Source organism: Colletes latitarsis, chromosome 5 (assembly GCF_051014445.1).
Source record: "Colletes latitarsis isolate SP2378_abdomen chromosome 5, iyColLati1, whole genome shotgun sequence".
Classification (NCBI taxonomy): domain Eukaryota; kingdom Metazoa; phylum Arthropoda; class Insecta; order Hymenoptera; family Colletidae; genus Colletes; species Colletes latitarsis.
In genome coordinates, this window is record NC_135138.1 from 34865915 (window position 1) to 34888229 (window position 22315).

The window sequence follows — 22315 nt, forward strand, 5'->3', positions numbered from 1 at the left end:
TTGCAATTGACCCCCGCAACCGAAAATAATTTTTCCAGAACGATTTGAAATTTTTGAATTTAATTGTTAATAACTTTTTAACAGAGCCTCCATCAACAAATTGGTATTCTTGCTTTTCGTTTTATTTTGGCCTCTAAAACACCCTGTATATTCAGTACACTAATTTCTCTGCTCTGTTTTATCGTATTAATGACGTAATGAAATTTGTAATACAATCTATGGAAAGGTATCATATAATTTTCGTAATTTATAATATTAATGATCATAACCACAGTAATTTCGTGAAATAAGATAACGTAAATGTATTTCAAAAATGAAATAATCATGAAACAAAGTAGTTAGTTCTCTTTCTTGATAAAAGAAGTTACAATACTATTATTCTTTATATTATATTTAATTAATACAATTTCTCAGCGTATAATATGATAAAATAAGTTACACAAATTGTAAAGATTTTTCAAAGTGGCCAGGATTAATATTTCTTTGATGAGTAAAATAACTTTTTAAGGAAAACGCTGGTTTCAACTCGAAAACTATTACGCATCGTAAATTGCCCGGCTTAAACTTAATTTTATTACCGTCTGCAATAGCTTGGCCATAAATACAGAAGTACATTTTCTCAGCGTATTTAATAAAAGAAACAATTTCTACAATTTCCACAGTCTCGTAAATATTGTGCCTGAAGGGTACATTGCTACTTGACATAGTATTCTTGCAATAATGATTTCAATTCATTTATTTTATTCGTGAGAATTGTTTTAAAAAATTGATCGATAAACTGCTAAATTTGGATTTTTAATTAATTTTAAAGGCTTCGGTGGCGCTAACGAACAAAGATTAAAAACGTGCTGCATTGTTCTCTAACGTCAGAGTATCGCGTATGAGTAAATTCATCGCATGAACTTGTTTTAGTAACTTCGCTGTTGTGTTTCAGACGGTCGCCAGGTGGTCAAGGTTTTCCACGAAGACCGAAAAGGACGGATGGAAATTCAATGGCAGACATGATGCCCGAGGCCAGTCCTGCTTCCCTTTGCTATTGTCAGCGACTCTCTTCCTTGCTGGTTCGTTTCGACCAAGCCACCGTAAGTCCACGATAAAAAGAATTACGACTATCATCCACGATATTACGAAAGGATAGTATCTTAGCCGTAGATGTTCATAGCGCTGATAAAAGCAGATCCCCGCGACCCATCTGTGTCCTCTCGTTCGCAAAACAACGATGCTTTTGTGTCGCGAATGGTACCCCGATGTTTTTTCTTATTTTCCTTTATAATCACAAGTGTTTGAGGGAACGACGTTCCGAAGAACGGTCACTCGTTTCGTTCTTGTGGCTAGTTTTGCTTCATTCCTCGTTCGTTAACGAGAACAGTAGTTTCAAACGAAAATAACATTCCTCCAGAAATTGACGCACAAAGTTTATGGAAATAGGAATAGCTCGCGACGCAAAGCAAAACTTCAACTCCTATCAGGAATATGTTTGAGAGACATATCTGCCTTTTTATGTCGTTTTTAATATTTAATTGAATTTCATTTTTATAAGCTTCATTTACATTGTGACCTGATTTAAATCCAAAAAAACGTATTTCATTTTCACGTGTACGTGTCTCTGTTTCACAGATAACACGAAATACTGATTCGACTCTGTCTTTCAAAAATATTGATTAATTAAAATATGTCCATATATATTTAAAGTATGTGCGATTTCTGTGATTGCTCGTCGAACGAAAATATAGTATTTTTTCCTCAATCAACGGTAATTGGACGCGCAAACACTTCCATTTCATTTTCAGTTTCGTTTCTGTAAAGAAGCGAGAATTTCAATTAAAAACTGAATGAAAATTGATCGAGTGCTTTCGTAAATACAATAAGGAAAAAACTGAACGTGCACGAAGAATTTTTACGCGAATAAAAAAAAGTTACAATAGTTATCGGATAGTTTATTGACAGTATTGAAAAGAACGTTACGCCTACATCGTTAGAAAGGGATTATTTCTTAATATTTTTCCGCTCAGATTTTATTCCGATTTTATTTACCGTTCAATGGACAAACGTGTCACGAAAATGTTCGATGTGGCCCACTGTGCACGCGAAGAATGTCAGATAAAATGATAGCAATGGTGGCCAAAGTCACTGCTGCACGGAATCACTTAGCTCAAAGAAGCACCGTCGAAATTTATGACACTCGGCATAGCCACACGATTCTGCGACACTTCATCAAAAATTGAAGGGTGTCGTATCATAAATTTCAACGAAGCTTCTCTGAGCTGAGTGGCCCCGTGCGACAGTGGCTTTGGCCACCATTTGCCTGGCTTTCTCCGCTTGCGTTGGTCCTAGGCGGATTACCGCATTACGGCCGGATTTTATCGAATCATTAAACACTTGTAATTACGAAACACAGGCACGGCCACAATTGCGTTAGCCTTGATTTTCGTCTTATTTTGACGTTCGAAATCACCCTTTAAATCTTCTCCCATGAGCAGCCAATACGTGCACGTATAGACATTTATAATATCTACACAAATATTTAAAATTACGTAAGATCTTCTCATCCCTTTCGTCAGGATCTAGAATATATGTTTCATCCAACAGGCTTCAAATTTTAGCATTTAATTTCTTTTTTAATAACGATTAATCATAAACAGTTAATTTCTAAATTCTATTTGAATTTATCGTGCCCGACGTTTTCGAAACTTGTATTCAAAACGTGCTCGTCTCGTTCGTATCCTTCCTTGGTAGGAATAAATACGTTATATTTGTTATCGGTGCAGGTCAGCGCTGGCTTCCGGAAACGGTAACCTGTTTTCACTGTGTACGTGGCCTTCAATACGATTATATGTTTGAACTGTACCCGGTACAAGGAAACTTCAGATCTAACTTAACATCGAGAGTATATGTTTCAGAACCGAGGAAGAAAATAGAACTCTTTAAATCTTTGAATTGCCCCCCATCTAAGCAGATTTTGTTTGGACCAACAAATGTCCCCGTTGAAACGATATTTGTTTCGTCCGTGTTTCTTCGGAGATATAAAAATGAACATAAATAATACAACTAATATTGTTAATGTTCGATTTCATATCCGTTCGAGTAAAGTACTTCTGTCAACGAACTATTAAACAGACATATCGTGAACTTTTAGAAATTTGCTGAAGTTTGGCCTAGCTAAAAAAGAGTCAATCGACAGAGAAAGTTGTCAACCTCGCCTAAGTTAATCCTTTAACGCGTTATGTCTGTGCTTGTCTGTTAGAGAACATTGTCATAACACGTAGTTGAAGTATGATGATGACTTATTACTTACGTATCTGCAAGATAAATTAGTGAAGGTGTACCAATAGACGACGATCTTTCTAAATCGCGAGCTATTTTTAAATGCCGTAGGCGTACGCGGGGTCGACAATAGTGCCTCTCATGCATACGATTGGATATTCACTCTTTTGGTAGTCCAATAATAATATTTCACCCGCGCGATAACTAGAAGCTTGTCGAGAAAGAAAGGGGAATGCGTTTGGCATACAGTGTTCCCCTTAAAATGACAGAAATTAATTCTGTGGCGTAGCCAGCCAGAAGACGAATAAATATGGGTTTCAATTAGATCACAATCACGAGAATATTGACAAAGACGCGTCGAGAAAAAAACACTTGAAACTTAAAAAGATTTTAAAAACTGTAGTTAATTTTCTGTTCGTTTCAAACGTAAACATGGTATTCTAATTTGTCAATTTTCCTTCGGTTTAAGAATATCTTCCATATATTGTGTCGTGTCACGAGTGGCGGGAAATCTACGCCTCTGGATGCACGTCTAACGTTTCAGTTGCTCGACGAGAAGACTGTTGCAAAGCAGGGGTACAGCACGAAACGAGCCATATGCTCCTCAAGCAGTACAAATCACTTACACCGGGTATAACAATCTGCAGGCAACAGCAGTAATAACCAGCGAATACCAAGTAACAACCTTTTCCCATTCTTTTCTTCTTGCCTGAATCGTGTCATTAAAAGAACGACAAGAAATAAACGACAGAAACGTAACTGAAACCGCCTCCGTAAACAACTCCGCTCCGTCATTAAATCCCGGCCGGCGTGGCAAAAAGCGCCCTGGCCAGAAAGAGAGAATGCTTTTTTTTTTGGAAATCCAACGGTACACAACGTCCCTCGGAAAAATAAGTCATCGAAGGGAAAGTCGTCGCAGGGGGGGAGGGGCACGGTCGTTGTCTTTGACGTTTCTGACTAACGACCGTTCCCCCCCGGTTGTCGTCCACGGCAGAACGCGTATTCCGCGGCTAATGATCGATTGATTAATGTAACGCGAAATTCGGAGAAAAAGCCGCGGAACTGAGTCAACCAAACCGGCTTATAAATTTCACGAGCGAACGTCGACGAAGGGAGATGGTCTGGGATCTCTGTCGGGAAATAAAAGGGACAGAGGGATCGCGAAAACAAACGCGGGAGGGATCGCATTCTCATAATAGAGCCTCGCCTCGCCTCTGAAGGAAGTCGTGTTCGATTCTGAAAACTTTTCCTGACTTCACCCGTTCCCGCTTCTCCCTGATTCTTCCTTTGTCTCTCTTGTTTTGCCCGAAAAGACGTCTGCGAGCCGCTCCCCGACACCTACCAACCCCCGTGTGTTTTTACGATTTTCCCCGGACTTTTCGAAAACTTGTGGCCATGTGTTGGTATCTCGTCGCAGCTACGAATGGAATTTAGAATTTAGATGCCGTATTTTTCGGGTGGAAACACGTTCGATGTTGGTTCCGTGAACGGTAAGAATAATGAGGAAAATAGTTCTTTATTTACCCCCCTTTTCTTTTTGTCCACGATCCGAGAACAGCTTGGAAAATTGGCGACGCGATTAGGGTGGTGCTCTCCGTGGAACTTGGATTTTTTTGCGAAGGTCTGATTTATGTTATTTACTGTTAGTAGGGTCGATTTTGTTTGGAATGTTACGATTCGTTTACTATTTAAAGTACAAACTAATGATATTTAGTTGAATGGAATATATTTTAATCCGCTACATCTCGAAGAATTAAAATAGATCGTGGTGTCGGAGGTGCCCGCGAGAAACGCAAGTGGAAATAGTGAGTAATGGTCAGACGCGTTAGTGAAGTCTGTGAACGGAGCCTTGTACGAGAAATTTGTACTGCGCGTTTTCAATTTCTTTTTACGCGTAGAGTCTGTCCACGATTATACCACCCGTCTCGAAACACCCTGTAGACAATGATAAAATATTCTGCAGTGAAAAGTTTGTCTAATAATCTCCTTTAAGAAGAAAAGCTCTGAAAGTTATGCGGGACAAGACACTAGCTCCGCTTTTGTGACACCTGCGGTTAAGCGAAATCTACAGAAAGCATCGTCTATAGGTGGACGCACCATCTTGTCTCACAAACACGTAACAAACACACCCTTACCTTCCTTTGCAACAGTTTCGACCTATATCGGATAAAAGACTGCCTCGGGTCAACGACAAATAGATCATTTTTTGCACTTAATGCCTGAGATTTTGATCAAATTGAAATCTAGATTAACCTTTCCTTTATTTTCATCGTGATTCGAAACACTTTCAGAAATATTTCCTGTAGATTTATAAACTTCACGAATATTTCACGAATTTATGAATATTTTCTGGAGTTACTAACTCAGCTATCAGTTAAAAACAAATTCTATAAAAGATTGGAAAACTAAAGTATTAACGGCGCTTCGAATATTTAATGCGGCGGAATTTCGTGTTCGGATTTGCAAATGGTTCGTGTCGGTATTCTACAAAGCCGTCGTTTTGTGCTAATCGTTAGTTTATATAGTAAGCCAAGTTCGTCGAACAATGTGTCTCTGAGCTTTCCTTTTAAATATTCCAATATTGACATCCTACATATTATGATAATTTAATTTCCACGTCTCTAATCTTCCTTTTATATTGTAATATCCAATTAGCGAAGGTAAATACTCTAACGACGAAAATCCATTTCTCCTTTCATGTGCCTCATATGCTTTGTATCATGTTAATATCGCGCGAGCTTCGAATTAAGAAGGAATATTCTATGTTTAAATAGATATGGCTAACATTTTTAAAACTGCATCTAGATTTGTGAGAAAAATTTCTTTTGGGTTGTTTGAAACTTCCAACAAAGTGACCCCTCGACCCCTAAAATAATTTCCTGATCGATGATGACATAGAAACACTGTTCTGCAATTCATTAATACTAATATTTAATATTCCAAATAGCCTACGGTAAAATATACGCACAGCAAGTGAATGGTAACATTTCATACGCGGCAGTGGATTTCTATGGTTTCGAAACATTTTCCATTCCCTACGTATTTCTCCTTTCATTATTGATACACGTAACTCTTTGTCCTATTATTGTATTGTTTATAAATAACAGTAGAACATCGGTAGGACCTGCAACAGTAATTTTCAACTTTTGATTGGAAACGAAATAAATTCGTTAATATAGTAAAAGTAAACAATAAAGAACACGTTTCCTTCGTGGTACCTTTATCACGACTAAACGAGAAAACAAAGGCGTACGTGACAACCATACACTGTAACATTTAGCGTTCGTATTATACAACTACGCGGGAGTCCCTGCTATTAGACGGGAGATTACAAATTCAGCTCTCCCTCCTAATTTACCAACCAACAGCATGATTCACATTGTTCTTTAGCGTATTGATTGAACACCCATTGCTTTACCACAATACAACTGCTTAGGCGTACATAATACATCGGTTTGTACAGTGAGTCACGCGTGTATTCGATCCTCCGAAATTCTGCCACAGATCGTTGATGGTTTTATTTAAAAAAAACGTTATATAGTAGTTTTTATATTTCGATCATAAAACATTGAAATGCTAATGAAATCAGGTGTATGTCATTAATTAAAAGAAGCAACCGATTTAATTATAATTGCACGTAAAACTTCAGAGTTAAAGATATCAATTTATGTATAGAGGAACTATAAACAAGCATCTGCTTTATATCAGACTTCAGATCGATCGGTTCGGTGTCTCCCTAGATAGTATGTCGACGATCTCAAGAAATATAGCTTTGAGAAAAATACGATGAAACTTGGAGAACGATGCGCTTAGTAGGCTCGAACGATATGACTTGTCATGTATAGTTGCACAAGCAAAAGTGAAAATAACGTTCGAGTTATTTCTGCGAGATAAATTTATATTTTAGTCGCGGAAGGAAATCTTGCGAGACTCGTAAACGAATAAACTTATCCAGCCAACAAGCTCGCGACAAAATATCACCTGGAGTGCATTCTATTACAGTTTAACAATTACTTCGTGCAATTTCACATGTGAAATTTCCACCTCCGCAGTTTATTTAAAATTTTAGGCCCTGGAGAACGCATCCCATGCAACTATGGCAATTCTGTCGGTTTTCCCTATGGTGCAAGTTCCACGAAAATCGCACGAGGCAAACTCCGCTATACGTAAGAGTTCCATGAACTAGAAACGTTTGATCATTAGCGGCATCGGAGAGAGAAAAATTACGGGAACGTTGTGACAAAAACCACAAAGGATCCGGAAGTAGTGTATGTTTATCTAAAAAAACGGAAACGCGATCTTTGCCCTCCTTTTTTATATTATCATTTTTCGTAACGAATCAAAGGATGAATCTAAGTCTGTTTCTCCGACATATTATTCAATGTTTTATCAACCTACAATCGCTGAAAGCATCCCAAAGCAGAATGTAAAAGTTTTTACAGTGATTCGAGATTAAAATTGTCCTACGCCTTTGTCTTTCTGTTTTCACCTGTAAAAATTTGACACAGGGAAAATTCTAATAACAAATATCTTAAGAGTTTTTTTAAATATCGTATGGTTGAGCTCATAGTATTCTTGATAAGCTGGTAAAAATTTATTTTAAAGCAGCTGAAAGTACTTCACGGAAAATCACTGTAAAGAAATCTTATTACGATGCATATTCTTGGATAAATTATATACTTTTAAACTTTGTACAATTGATTTTTACCTTTTGCTTTCTCTCTTTCAAACGTAAGGAACTGATGCCTAATAGGAAGCTATTCGGGCACACAATGCAATAAAATATAAATTTTACGTGTATAAAAATATCTTACAAAATATGATCGCAACATTATGAAAGCTCTCCATATAACATTTTATAAATCTGTGATGGTTAAAAGCTCGCTTTACCAGATGAAACGCCAGACTTTGCATTCATCTATGTAAATGGAGTATTACGAAAGGAGAATTTGATATACGTTACATACGTTGAATTTCTTATTCAGTCTCTCTCAAACACGAATTGATTCACTGTACGTGTAAAAAAAGGGTCCAATATCCGCGAACGTATTCTGTTTTCATTTCATCCTGTATTTATGTTTTTATTTTTCTTCTAAAATATTTTCTGTAGTTTCCTGGCAAAAACCCTTTAACGTACGATTTAATCTAATTTTTCAAACGTATACTATTTAATTTTGTTTGAATTTGGCCGCGAAAAAGAATAGATTTGTTTTACGAATATCTCGTGAATGTTAAAATGTGTTGATTTTAATATAAAAGTTAACGACTTGAGCGAGTAGCCTCATGATTCTAAAACTTGACATCAAGAGAAATCTAAAAATAAGCGTTTCACGATAGAATACTCCTTCAAGATTACGAGCGCGAGACGGGAAAATGGAAAAGGTGCATAGACGTCCATGTCTGTCATTGTAATGGGGAAGTTGGTGTGACAAGAGGTGTTTATCTCGGAGTCGGCAGGATCCCCAAAATTCCGGAAATCCCGTGTACACGAGGTACACGAGCCCTCTAGGAGCCTGCTGACTTTTCGAAATTGTAGACGGTACCTGCTCGTCGGCGTAAAATAAATCAGAGTACAGGGTGAGAGATGTACCGAGCGATATATATCCCAGTACGTCGGGTATATTCCTCTCCTTAAGTTCTCGTTGGCGTTCGTACGTACGGCTCCGACGCCGACGCCGACGCCGGGCCGCGCAACGGCGACTATAGATTTGGCTCACGTCGAAGTCAGAGCACAGGCTCTCGCCTCCTGTTCATAAATCTTACTGGGATTCCTTACCTACGGCAACGATGCGCGCTTCCAATCTGGCGTGTCCATGTTTTTGATACAATAAGCGAAGAACTTCGATCCTAATTGATTTCGCGTGCTCCTACAACGATGTTTTTTAATTCGAATCGAGAAACTGAAGGAAAATTTGTGGCACGTCGCCGGGGGAAACGTTGTCTTAATCGAGCCACTTTAATTATAACAAAGAATATTGTAATATTATAACAAAACTTTCTTTTGAAAGAATCGGTAAAATAGCTGGTAACAGTTTGAAGTAAATCTGTCCAGAGGGTTTTGGGATGCTTCCGATACTTATTTCGAAAACATGGTTATGAGAGAAACGCCTTTAAAATTTTATACGACATTGGACACGCTCGACAAAGCATTAACGAAACATACTCGATTCCTCTTTTCCGTTGCCCGACCCACTGGGGCTGTTAATGTGAAATATGATAACGAGTTTAGGGTGGCAAAGTAACTGTCAGTCACTACCCGAACGAAGACTGCATGAGAGTCAAAAGGGGCGGACAGAACGCGTGTCACCTTTCAATTAGAGCTTCGTCAAATTAGGGAATGTTGACTTAACACATTTATAGAACGTCGAAATCGTAGTACAATCACGATAACATCGAAAGCACATACAAAAAGTGACGTTGTTTTATTAATTTTAACTGTTTGACTTGGTCCAATTTACCTTTATAATTTTTTGTATTTTAGTTTGATTTCAGACACATTTTGTATGAGAAACGATAATCGAACGATTTGACGCAACCATTCGCGCGCAACTCAATATTTAATCCCACTTAATTAGGTCAATTTTTTCCGTTTCCAATTTTACCAGGGGAACGTGTGGGCCAGCAAATTACAGACTGAATCCTTCTTAAGCTCTCCCGCGATTTCTCTTCTCCCACGTCAGCCGGTATATTCCCCTAATGTCGAAGTTGGACCGAGTCAGGATACGTCCACGTTTCCCTGTAAATATTTAAAGAAGAATTCCTCTGGTTACCTGCCTCACCCCCATCGAGTACCGCCCACGCTGTTGGCAATCACACGCGGTATCGGGGGGAAGGAGGGGGGATGCGAAGGTTAAACTGCTCACCGTGTCCCGTATACACACACGGGAATTTTGCTTTAAATTATTTCGAGAGCATTTCCAACGAAGAAGTTCGCGCAAAGAAAATTTGACAGTTCCTGAGATCCTTATCCGCCGAGGTTTTTGTTCAGCTTCTCGGCCAGGAGCTCTTTGTAACATGCGCGCCTCGAAACTTTGTGCTGACAGTCACGTCTTCGCGCGCTCCGTTTTCGGTGATCGTAAAAATGGAAAAAAGTGTTCTGACGGGGCGCATCGTCTTTTTCCGGAAGATTCTATTCTGAATTGCAGTGAATAAAGTCTTCGCGAAGAAGGATGAGCCCCGACAGGGACACCCAGGAATGTTTAAGTATCTTCAATTTTAACAAAACGTAAAATATAGGGATGAAAACCACGTTCAAAATAGTGAATCGAAATATTTATAGGCGAATGGGAGACCCCTATTTTTATATCATTTTTTGCTTGTATCAACCATTAAAAAAAATATCGAAAATATCAATTTCTCAGTAATATTTAGATCGTAGAAAATTAATATCGAATTCGTTAAGACTTACCAACTAGATTCATGAAGAATGCTTCTTCTCTATGAAGAGGTGTTTGTTCAGATTTAAACGAGCATTTCAATTCCTCACGCCTGTGCTTTCTATTTGAAAAAAGAGCTCGGAAAGTGAGCGTAAGTGCAATCCACTTGAGACAGTGTATGCTGCGCGAATTCAAAGAAGCACAGCAGAAATGCAGCACCAGACATACTTCAAAATAGAACGATACATTAACGAACCAGCGAAACATCCATTTCTTGACCTCATAGTTACCAATAATTGATCGCGTTTTGATTTTTAATACATTTGTTTGACGCTGTACGGAAATGTTGTTTAGTACATTTTTGTAGATATCTATGAGCTCTACTTCCAGATTAAATTTCAATCAGATCCATTAACTATTGTACGAGTTATGACCGTTTGAAAATTGAACCATTTTTATGGAGTTTTTTTTTAACTTTACGGGGTCAACGAGCCACTTTTTCAATATTTTTGGAATTTCTACACATTCTCCATTAAAATACGCGTTGTTTGCTTTTTTAAACGTTAAAATCCTTCAATCCGTTCAGAAGTTATGACGTTTTAAAGATACGCATGAAATTTCAGGGAAACGTATCAACGGTATGGTCAGACATGATATTTTCGGTAAGGAATTTTTTTCTCGAAAGTGGGTAGGATTTCGGGGGTATGTCTATTGACCAAAAATGATTATAATTGACCCTTACAACTGACAATAATTTTTTCAGAACGATTTGAAAAAATTTTTTTTCGCCGAAAAATTTCACCACATACTCGAATTTTTTTCACGAAAATGCGTAGGATTTCGAGGGCATGTCTATTGACCAAAAATGATTGTAATTGACCCCAGAACCTAGAAATAATTTTTTTAGAACGATTTGAAATTTTTTAATTTTGTCGAAAAATTTCACACCTCGAATTTTTTTCTAGGAAATGAGTAGGATTTCAGGGATATATCTATTGACCAAAAATGATTGTAATTGACCCCTACAGTCAAAAATATTTTTTCCAGAATGATTTGAAACTTTTGAATTTCGCCGAAAAATTTTCTCGTCGATATGGAACTTTAAACGTCAATAACTTTTTAACGAAGCCTCAATCAACAAATCGGTATTCTTCATTTTCGTTCTATTTTGGCCTCTAGAATCTCCCATTCAAATTTTTCCCAGAGGTGGCCGAACATTCTGTATAATACGCGCGCAATAAGTCATCGATACGTGGTAGTTTTATTAATGATCCCCCATAGTCCGCGCTGGCTGTCTAAAGGTCTGCAATTCTCGGTGGAAGGGCAATAAAATAATTAAAAAAAACGTTTCGTTTACGGTCTCAGCTTGGAACGTAGCTTCTTCCTTTTAATTTGCGCGTTTTCTGCATGTTACCAACCGCTAGCATTCACATCTGTTGTACACGTGGGGTTGTAAAGTTGGAAGAGACGGGTAGCGAGAGCGAAATCTACGCGGAACAAAAGTGTGGCAAGAAAGAGAGAACTGCAACGAGGAAACGGGAGGGTAAGTGAAACAACGAGGACCCAGGGCTCTCGAGAGAAAAACTCTCTAGTGGACAAAGAGTTAAGGGCAACACTTGGATAGTAGTAGAAAACTCTCGGAGAATTGCTCTTTTCAAGTCGAACCGCATCCATTTTGCAATGTAGCCACATGCTGCGAATCAAAGAGGGGCAACGTTCTTAGGCTTACTTCGTTTAGGGGTGGTTTCTTTCATAGTATTCTTGTATTTTTAAATAGTACTCCACCGGTAGTGATGAAATACACGGTCGTGCAATTTCGAAATTTGTTCGAAACATTTTAAATCGAATAACGTTGAAACAAACTTCGCGTTAGAAGAAAATGTAACTGCAGCTTCGTTCATTGAGTTATTTACGATGTTCTTATTTTCCGGGTACACGTTTCGGGATAGTGCTAGTTGTCTCTCGCCGGAGGCTCCATTAACGTTTCATTCGTGTAAAAGTTTATATTCGTATACGGTACACAGCGTGGCAGACGATGCAGAATTCTAATGATTTACGATCGAAGGTATATAATACCTGAAAGTTATATCTTTTAACCGCGACGTAAAATCGAATGTGTATACTCTGTCGTGATAAGTCAGTTGTAAACTGTATTTCAGTGTATAATCCGTACGATCAATCTATTTAATCGTTAAAACACAAATGTACGACTGAAACGTTTCAGTGGATCGTGGTAGATTCAGAAATACCGTTATTCGAGGCGTGAAATCAACCGAAGTTGTAACTCATCCCGTGAAATAAGAATTGTCGACGAAAGATGTCGTAAAAAAGATCAATGATAGCTTGCCGATGTGCCTCACGAAGCGACCATAAATGTGAACGTAAGTGGTTCAACCTTCGTTCAGTCCTCGTTATCTCTACTTTGCGAATCTACTGGCAGAACATTACTCGTCGTAACAATGGCCCAGAAGCCATTTTCTCACATGTGTTTCCTGATTCGCTGGAATATACATTTCCGGGAAAGTGGTACATTCGTTCGCGTTGAAATTTTCAGAAAAATACTTAATTACTAGCCAGAGCGTACGAATAAACATAGAAACAGAATGAAATTCGAACCGCGTGTTTATTAAACTTTCGAAACAACCCTACTAATTCTCGTAATTTACAATTATATTTTTACGAGTAACGCTACAATTCGATATCAAAAATATAAAGATACAACGAGTGTGTATAATCGAGCCTCGGAAGAATATAATTAAATTATTTCTGATGAACTGTTACAGTTTTGAACAAACAATTATAGGTGCTTCCTGTACCGCGTGCAAATTATTTTCAGTCGACAAGGAATTATTTAGAAACACAGGCAGAATTATTTTATAAGCTGGGAACACCGCGGATAGGATACATACTTGGAATATGTTGGATTAAAATTTCCCATGTTTCGATAAAAAAAAAAAAAAAAGAAAAAACGTGCAGCGATTCCGAAAACGTTATGAAAAATCCGTTTCGCGAATGGAAAGCGAAGAAAATAATTTCACGAAATGATGCGTTATAATTTACCTGTCGGTAGGTTACGCATGGATAACGGAAATACCGTAAATTATATTACGAATGCCAGGAATTATAGAGATATATCGATGGGGGCTGCTGTTACAGATTGTCGAACGCCCTTTGAAGCTGCGCCCTCCCCGAAATTAACAACACATATTGGGCTTTTGTAAAAGCCAATCTATGTATATTGTTTCGCTGTTAGAAAAGAGAGAAAAATTTATCGCTCTTGATAAGTTTCATTTATACGCTTGTTTTATGACCGCTGTTAATTGCAATTTTGTGATTACGCCATTATCGGTACAATTGCGGGATTAAAACGCGTCCGGGTTGCAGGGGAAAATGGAAGCACGGGAACGTCGATCTTGCAGCCACTGATACGGAAGGTAAAAATTAAAACTGGTGGCTTCACACTGTTACATTCCGGTGGAACGTTACGGTACGATAACGTTGAAAATTTACAGGTTGGTTGGAAACAAAAAAACGAAAGAACTTATACCTCCGAGTATAATTTCCTACCTTGAGAATGTTTAATATTGTTCTGTTTTCACTATTGTTTCTTCGTATTGTCTTTTTTCTTTACTAAATTAAATCAATCCAACAGCGTGGTCCGATATAACCAAATAAGCAGCGCTGAATAATAAATTCTTATTTTAATGATTCTTTTTACATTTATAGTATAACCGATAGTTAACCGTGGAACAAATTTTTAAAAACCTGAAAGAGAGAGAAAGTTTTTCGTGTATAATAATTTATTTGGTAAACATTTTTAAATGCCTCCGCATTGTTAGTCAATTATCGAATCGCTGTTTTCGTATTTCACCGTAATATAATAAATAAGGAATTTTCTTTAATACTATCCACGGTCTGTTAACATCTGCGGAGCACCCATTTATTATAGTGTCAAATCTTACGCAATATAACGTGAAATGGCTTGTACGCAACTTCCTCGTTTCCAAGTGTAACACATGCCGAATTTTCATAAAGCAAACACACAGCATCACGAAATTCTAATTCGGCTTCTGCAAACAACGTGTGCACAATGCGAAATTGTTGTGTTAGACTTGTCAGGATTCATTGTTAACCTGAGACACATCTTATTGAGAACTAAAATCTGAAACTAATCGGGGTAACATCTTCGTGGAGAGAAAACGTATATTATTGAAACAATTTTACCTTTAAGAACAGTTTGTTCATATACAGCTGTTTTTATATACGTGAAATTGTTTCAATGTGGAAAGAAGTTAGTTCGAAGACGGTAGATTTAATAATAATTCATTTCGTATTTTTCTTGAAAATAGTTCTGACTTAGAAAATACTACTCTGACGAAATTGGCTGGCAATAAAAGGGGTTAATGACCACGTAATCATCATGACACACTTGAATCAACCCCAGAACACGAAGAAGAATGGCGTAACAGATAAGAATGAAAACGCTGATCTTTCTACCTGGAGGTGTAATTTACGTTTTTATAGAACGAGGGTTAAGTTGGTGGCGCAAGACAGTCTAAGCAAAGGCAGACGAGCAAGAAAATTAGTAACGTTTGCTCCGCGTAAGAGTTATGAGAGCTTTGTAGCGAAACTACTCATGAACATTAGGGTCATTACAATGCCCATAAATCGCGGCTACTGTCCGTAGCCATATTTATGTTATCAATTCCAAGGGAACGACTGTAAACGACGTACTTCCATTTCTTTATATAATGTTATTTTTCGTCGAGTTTCTAAAACATTCCCCCGTAAATAAATAAATTACGTTACGACGCGTATACCGCGATAAATTGCGTTAAGCGCAGACGCGACGATATACGATCGAATGTCTTACCGTAAATTAACTGGTTACATTGTGGAAATTAATTGATTATACGTTGTGTATATCGCAGTAAATGTGAAAGTCTTAATTAAAACGAAGATAGAAATGCACTTTTCATATTATAGTTTTATCAGTAGAAACATGTTAATTTATTATACGAAATTATAATCTGAAAATTGCTCTGAGTACATACGCGAATGTACATTCAAACTAAGCAACATTCACTTTCAACGAGCAGTGAAAGCATAGTTTCACCACTGAACGTAAATTGAAAATGTTGAAGTACATATTTACTAACAAAATTAATAAGGCAAATATTTACAAGTTAGTGTACACATTCACTGATATTCCACTTTCATGGTAAAACGAATGCCCGATAATAAACAATTTAATCACGTGTATTAAAAGTACGCTAACTTTACATGCGCGCAGTTCCGAAGCTGCTAGTGTTTTATTAATAATTGAGGCATTGTTAGCAGCGGTGAACCTTCCTCTTTGAAATGGTTTTTGGTTTTTGTCGATCGGACTATCCGTTTTCGAGATATCGTAATGTATGTAAAAGCTAATTTTTTAAATTCCACTCTCCGCCTTACAAACGTGCATTAACGCGTATTAAAAATACCAAAACTTTAGACGCGTGCAGTTCCGAAACTACTAGTGTTTTATTAATAATTGAGGCATTGTTAGCAGCGGTGAACCTTCCTCTTTGAAATGGTTTTTGGTTTTTGTCGATCGGACTATCCGTTTTCGAGATATCGTAATTTATGTAAAAGGTAATTTTTCTTAATTCGACTATCGCTGTCTCCGTCTGACGCGTCGCGTCGGGCCTCCTTGTCGCGCGTGAGTCGAGACAGTCACGTGACCAGGAAGACGTAGTATTTCCAAGAATCTACTACTACGCAATGTGTACTATTTTACGCGCGCGTGGTCATTCATCACGCGTCAATGAAACGTAAACAAACGCTTCGGACGCTTATATCTCCGAAACTAGCCACCGCATCGACTTGAAATTAAAATCCTCATATCTCCGGAACTAATAAAGCTATCGACTCGTACAAACGCTCATTTTAAAGGGTATTTCATCCTCTATCCAATGAGTACGCTACATACTATAAGTTTAGCTGCCTTCTATGTTTATTTTTACATTTACTTTGACGCTATATACCCAAAGAAGTTTCAGCAGTTCTTATCGATTACTGTAAGCGTTAATTGCTTCATGGAGAGAACCATCTTCGCCTGTGCTGGATTTTTCTCTTGATAATTCTTTTTCGGATCCATTATCTTTCGTAATGACCGGTATTTCTTTCGAATCTTCCGTGATGCTCCGATTATCCCCTGGATTTTTGTACTGGAGGAGTGCGATCTCATTGTATTCCGTACGAATTAATTTAACTTCGTTTCGAAAAATTAGCAGTTTCGAGGATTTTATTACGAGTAAACAGCACAGTCGAACAGTACTGTAGAAATTTTCTTAGTTCTTTGTTCGGATGAAACGACTCGCAGCTTAAATAATAAAACCAACATTATGGAAAAACTAATACGATTCTTTTTCCACAATCTGTTACATTTTATTTGAAACTATTACAGCTCTTATTCAACCTATCTTTCACTGTAGACAGTATGAGATTCTCTAGAGAATAATATTAATGTAAATTATGGGAATAATTTGATATTCCTCACTCGGTAAAATACTCGGCTGAAATAAAATTTCAGTAAATTTGAACTTAAAAATTTGCGTTGGATTTGTATCACAAACGCGTCAAACATGAAGGCAGCATAAAATTAAACATATTTTATTTATACATTATAGATTTGTATTCAATTGAATATGTTTGAATTTTACATAAATTTTTCTGACAATCCCCTGTGCATTTGTGATATAATTTATACAAGTAAATAATTTATTTAACACGAAAATCAAAATCAAACATTATTAAAAATCTATGTATATGCAAATATGGAAGAAATTTACCGTTTTTAAAACACGGTGTAAAAAAGTTAAGCAATCTACTGATTTTTTTTCACTTTAAAGTAAAAATATTAATAAAAATCTATGCGTGTGCAAATATGGAACAAATTTTCCCTTTATATAACACGGTGCAAAAAAGTTAAGCAATCTACCGATTCTCTTTCACTTTAGAAAGTGCTTTTTAATTGAAAAATATTCAAGTTGAAAGTTATTTCTTTTAACGCTGGGAAGACTAAAAAATTGTTCGAAACTTTTTCAGGGAAACTTTTGCTGGGTATAATTACAAAAATTTATAAACCGTTTTCTAGCCTGACGTTTCAAAGAAACACAATTCTGTGTTACTAAAAAGCAAACACGATTTAATATTTAAATCGATCAATTTAATTAATAAATACGATTCAATTTTTTCGAGTAACATTCATGAATTCATAGACAATAACAAACCACATTTCCCTCGATATCTTGGAAACTGATCCCTTTCGTGCGATTTAGGACACTGATACGATGCCACTATTTCCCCATGTTTCTCAAAATCTTCACCACACATTTGTACAAACTCTTAACAAACATACGGATTATAATCTCCGTCGAAGCAGCCCAGTTTCGCGTAACGATCGCGATGGTAAATAGCCCAGACACCGTAGGGATAAATCACCGACGAAATCGGAACGTATCCGATTAAATGATTCTCGTTTATCAAACGCTCATTTTTTTTTCTCAAAGAGTTGAAAAAAAAAGGCAGCTGGAGAGGCAAGCAGGAACTGCCGCGGCTCCGGAAAGCACGATCTCTTTCCCGGTAAATGAACATCGAGAGATACCGATTCGCTATCTGCAATCGTCATTCATTTCCTCGCGAAACGAGCTCCGAGGCCGCATTAACGTTTTTATTTTCATGATAAACAGAAATTACAATTCCCTGCCGGGAAGTTCCGCGCCCCCCCTCTCGGTTCCCCGCCATGAATCCCTGCCGCCGCCTTTTTTTTTTCCACCCCCTCGATAAACACCGAGCCAGGAACGGAGTCGGGATTCCTTGGTGTTCGCCGCGTTCCTGGCCTTTAATGCAGCAGAAAAATGTTTTCACGGTCCGATGTAGTTGAACCGCGCCTTCGTATCTCACGTGAACGTATGTGACGCGAGTATGATGGTAACAACGCAGGTGTAATGAATAAATCCCAAAGTTTTTCAGCTCTTAGAAGTTCGCCGTGGCAGGTTTGCCACGCGTGCACGCTCGGCCAAAAGCGTAACGACGCTTTTTATTCGGCCGCAGAAAAGCGCGGGGCAGCGGGACGCGTGGTAAATAATTATCGCCAAGCGTTTTGGAACATTACGAACGAGAACGCTTGATCCTTTCTTCTTGCTTTCATCGTCTACTCCCTCTGTTCGTTCTTTGTACGTGTCTACGTACGTATGCTCCTTCGCGTAGACCACGAAACGGCGGTTAAACCGGCGTCGAGTTAAATTGCAGGAACTGCAATTGATAAAATAGCGTCCGACAGGGCTAACGAGTTCAAAAGGAATCGGGTTCCCTGGCGATGAATGCGATGCATTCGGTGTATCCTCGAGGATACACTCGGTTTTAGAAATTCCTTTGAAACGCGTGGGAATGCCTTTTCGAAGGGGACGCCTTCTCCCCCTCTGTCCTCGACTCTGGGTACCGGCTAATTTCCAGAGGAGTACAATTAACTCTTTTGCAACAGATCCCGTCGTGCTCGAGCATTTACGGGATTGAAAGGGAACTTTCGAACAGCGGGACTTTTCCGTGGTGCGTCGTTTTAATCGGGGCTTCGACGTTGCGTCGAGTGACTGATGCGCTCGCGAGGAAACAATTACGCTCGAGCTGATGGTAACGGATGCCATTCGTATTAGAAAACTACTCGCGGCGTAAAGAAAATTTTGGTACAGACTGCTCGATAGATCTTGTTGGGCACTTTTTTGTTGGGAAAAGGTCGCAGACTCGTCGACATTTCCTGTACAGAGGTTTCAAAGTTTAACAGTAATAACTGAAATTCGATCTTCGACCTAACGAAATAGAAATATATACTGCATACCGTGAAGAATTATAAATGAATTCGAAACTGTATCGGAACAGTGTAAATAAATTTAATTTAATTTGTGACAAAACCGAATGCAAAGTCTGTTTCTGGTAATTGATTTATATTCGAGCGAAAAATATGCCACAAATTGGAACAGTTATCTCGTCTATTTGCTTCAGTCTGTGCTAATAGTTTTCCGTTCTCCGGTCAATTTTATCGATAGGATTAATTGACTAGTGTCTATATTATAATATTAGTATTTCCCTGCCTTCGAGTTTATTTGCATCTGTCGAGTAGAAGTCTATTTGCAACGTGACTGTATAGTTATGTCGATAAAAAAAAATCGTACAAAGCAGTTAGTAAGATAGCGCGAGTCTGCTGATTTGCGCAAATAAGATAACAGCGATAAGGTAGATTAACGGTGGGGTTACCAGCCCCGGAACGACCAATTGGTTTTGCTCCGCTTGTAGCAGTCAGTTCTTAGACTAATCTCGAGCCATAATCGCATAAATCTCGAACAACGCTTGTTATGTACTCTATCAATTCGAATAACGAATGTCTTGCATCCTCGTTACGCGAGCTTACTTTAAAATCTCAGCCACTCTGTGAGCCTAAAATAAGCCCTCGAATATCCTTGAAAATCGCGTCATAGTCAAAATATCTGTTTCGTTAATTTCAGAGAAACGTTAGCGAAACGAGAATTCGGTTTGGACTCTGTCGAGCGATACAGGCGACGAGGCGGTTATATCCGCCATTGTTCTGGAAGGTATACGATCGCTATAGGTTTCAATACGGTTAATACAATAGATGTTGGGGATTTACATTTGTCGATGACACTGATTATTGAGAACGCTTCTGCTATCTGTGTTTCGGTTTTGACAAAGGTGGGGGAACAAAGATGTTTTGGTCACTTTTGGAGATCGAGCCTCGTGCGTTTGTAGTGCTTATTTCTGCGCGAAAAATAAAATGGCGCGAACGAACTGCTGAAATCCTGTCGATCCCGAATCACTCCGGAGTATCGTAAGGATACTAGACATGTTACGGAAGCATTGCCAAGGAAGTTTCCAGACTTCGAGTTCAGTCAGGTTATTTGCCATAGTTACCGGTTAAGGCTCAGTCGTTTGCCTGATACGTCAGAAATTCTGAATACTCTTATAGAACCGCAACTTGAAACTCCTAACAGTATCTATGCGCCATTTGAAGTTCCAGATGATAATGATGTTGATTCCGGAGACAGTACGCAACGAAACCGCGGTAAAGCGTGATAAACAAATGATCGTCGAGTTATTAAATCAAACGAATGGTAAAGAAATTAAATCGTGCGACAGATTTTATTGCTGAATTAGAAAGTCGATTATTACCAGAATTACTAGTTCGTGATTTCATTTGTTTAGTCAAGACAAGGTTGTCCCAACAATTCATATATTCGTTGCCTATCAGCAAATAGATAATTCTCGAACGTGATAACTTCGTTATTATTTACAAAGTTAATACTAATGCAAAGATAATTACGTACTCTGACAGGGCTATCTCACAGTACAAATATAAGTACAATTTACTAAATCTGATTTTTCAGAATAAAATTTTTGTTTCAGAATTAAAGTGGCTACTGACCACGATTAAAGAAACATTGTGTACCTTTTATCCGATCCTCGTAACGATTACTTCCTTATTAACATTCTTCCCTCGATTCTACCCGTAAAAAAATCTCGAATGTTGAAAAAAATTTCACAATATGGTATCAGGATCGTAATATCATCGGATATCGATGCGAATCATTGAATCCATCGCCGTGGGATTTAATTGCCGTCGATTATAGTTAAATCGATCGAGGAACGGAAAAAACTTTATCCACCCGATCCCCCTTTCGTACAATAAAATATTATTTCCATATCGTTAAAACTCGACAACTATACCGAAGCTTCTCCGCGTTTCCCGTCGCGTCCCGGAACGTTTATGCAAATGATCTAAGGGATCGCCAAAGAAAAAGGAGCGAACCGACAGTTTCCCTAGGAAGCTGTAACAACGGAACCGAGCAACATGTAGACACACGGATTATCGATGCTCGTTCCTCGAGCGGAAAAACCGTAAACCGCAACGCAATCTAACTTAGTCCGAAACAGTGGGCCGCCATACACGTAGCCAGTAGAAAAAGAAATTAAGTGCTCATTACCGGTGAACCGAAAATAAGTACGAATAAAGTTCTTGCGGACTGAATCGCGGCTACGCGTGAATTTCATTAGGTGCAACGATTCGCGAAATTTCGCTATTCGAGAATTCCATTTTTTTTTCCATTCCCCGACGAATACAATTACCCTGTCAATTTCAATCTGCTTAATTTCCTTAGTGGAAAATTTCGAACATCAAAACTTTTATCCGTGACGTCTTTTCGATCGTTTTGGTCTACTCTAACGCTAGATTTATGGAACATGATCAATCTCACTAGGTTTCAGCTACTTATCGGTTAGTTTGAATATTAATAAATTTATGAAGAGTCTGTTTGTTTTGTTTAAATAGAAGCCCAAGTTTCTAGTTTCGCTGTTGTCTCGTGTCAGAGAAATAGCATTCGTTTTGACTATGGAAACATCAAAAGCGAGGTATCTTCCGTCGCTATCTTCAATGGTACGCTGCGACATAGTGATTAAAACTGTTTCGCCGTTTTTTCCCTTACGCGACGGTTTATTTCCAAAGTAATTCGGACGTGCTGTAGGGGAGCAACTGCTATTCCATTTACCAAGTATACATTCGCGCGTGATAGTGGAAAATAACTGCATTAGGTGCTCTTGCAAAAAGTGAAACTGTTATGGGCCAC

At 38.2% G+C, this 22315-nt stretch overlaps 1 protein-coding gene and 1 long non-coding RNA gene across 2 annotated transcripts in view; one reads left to right on the forward strand and one right to left on the reverse strand.

Moving 5' to 3' along the window:
* Window positions 1-22315, forward strand: part of LOC143341757 (uncharacterized) — a 174540-nt gene that overhangs the window by 105897 nt on the left and 46328 nt on the right. Inside the window, exon 2 of the long non-coding RNA XR_013079673.1 lies at window positions 935-1061. This is a non-coding gene — a long non-coding RNA (uncharacterized LOC143341757). The remainder of the gene's footprint in view (window positions 1-934; window positions 1062-22315) is intronic.
* LOC143341755 (lachesin) overlaps window positions 1-22315 on the reverse strand; it is a 91132-nt gene that overhangs the window by 61213 nt on the left and 7604 nt on the right. The window lies entirely within an intron of this gene.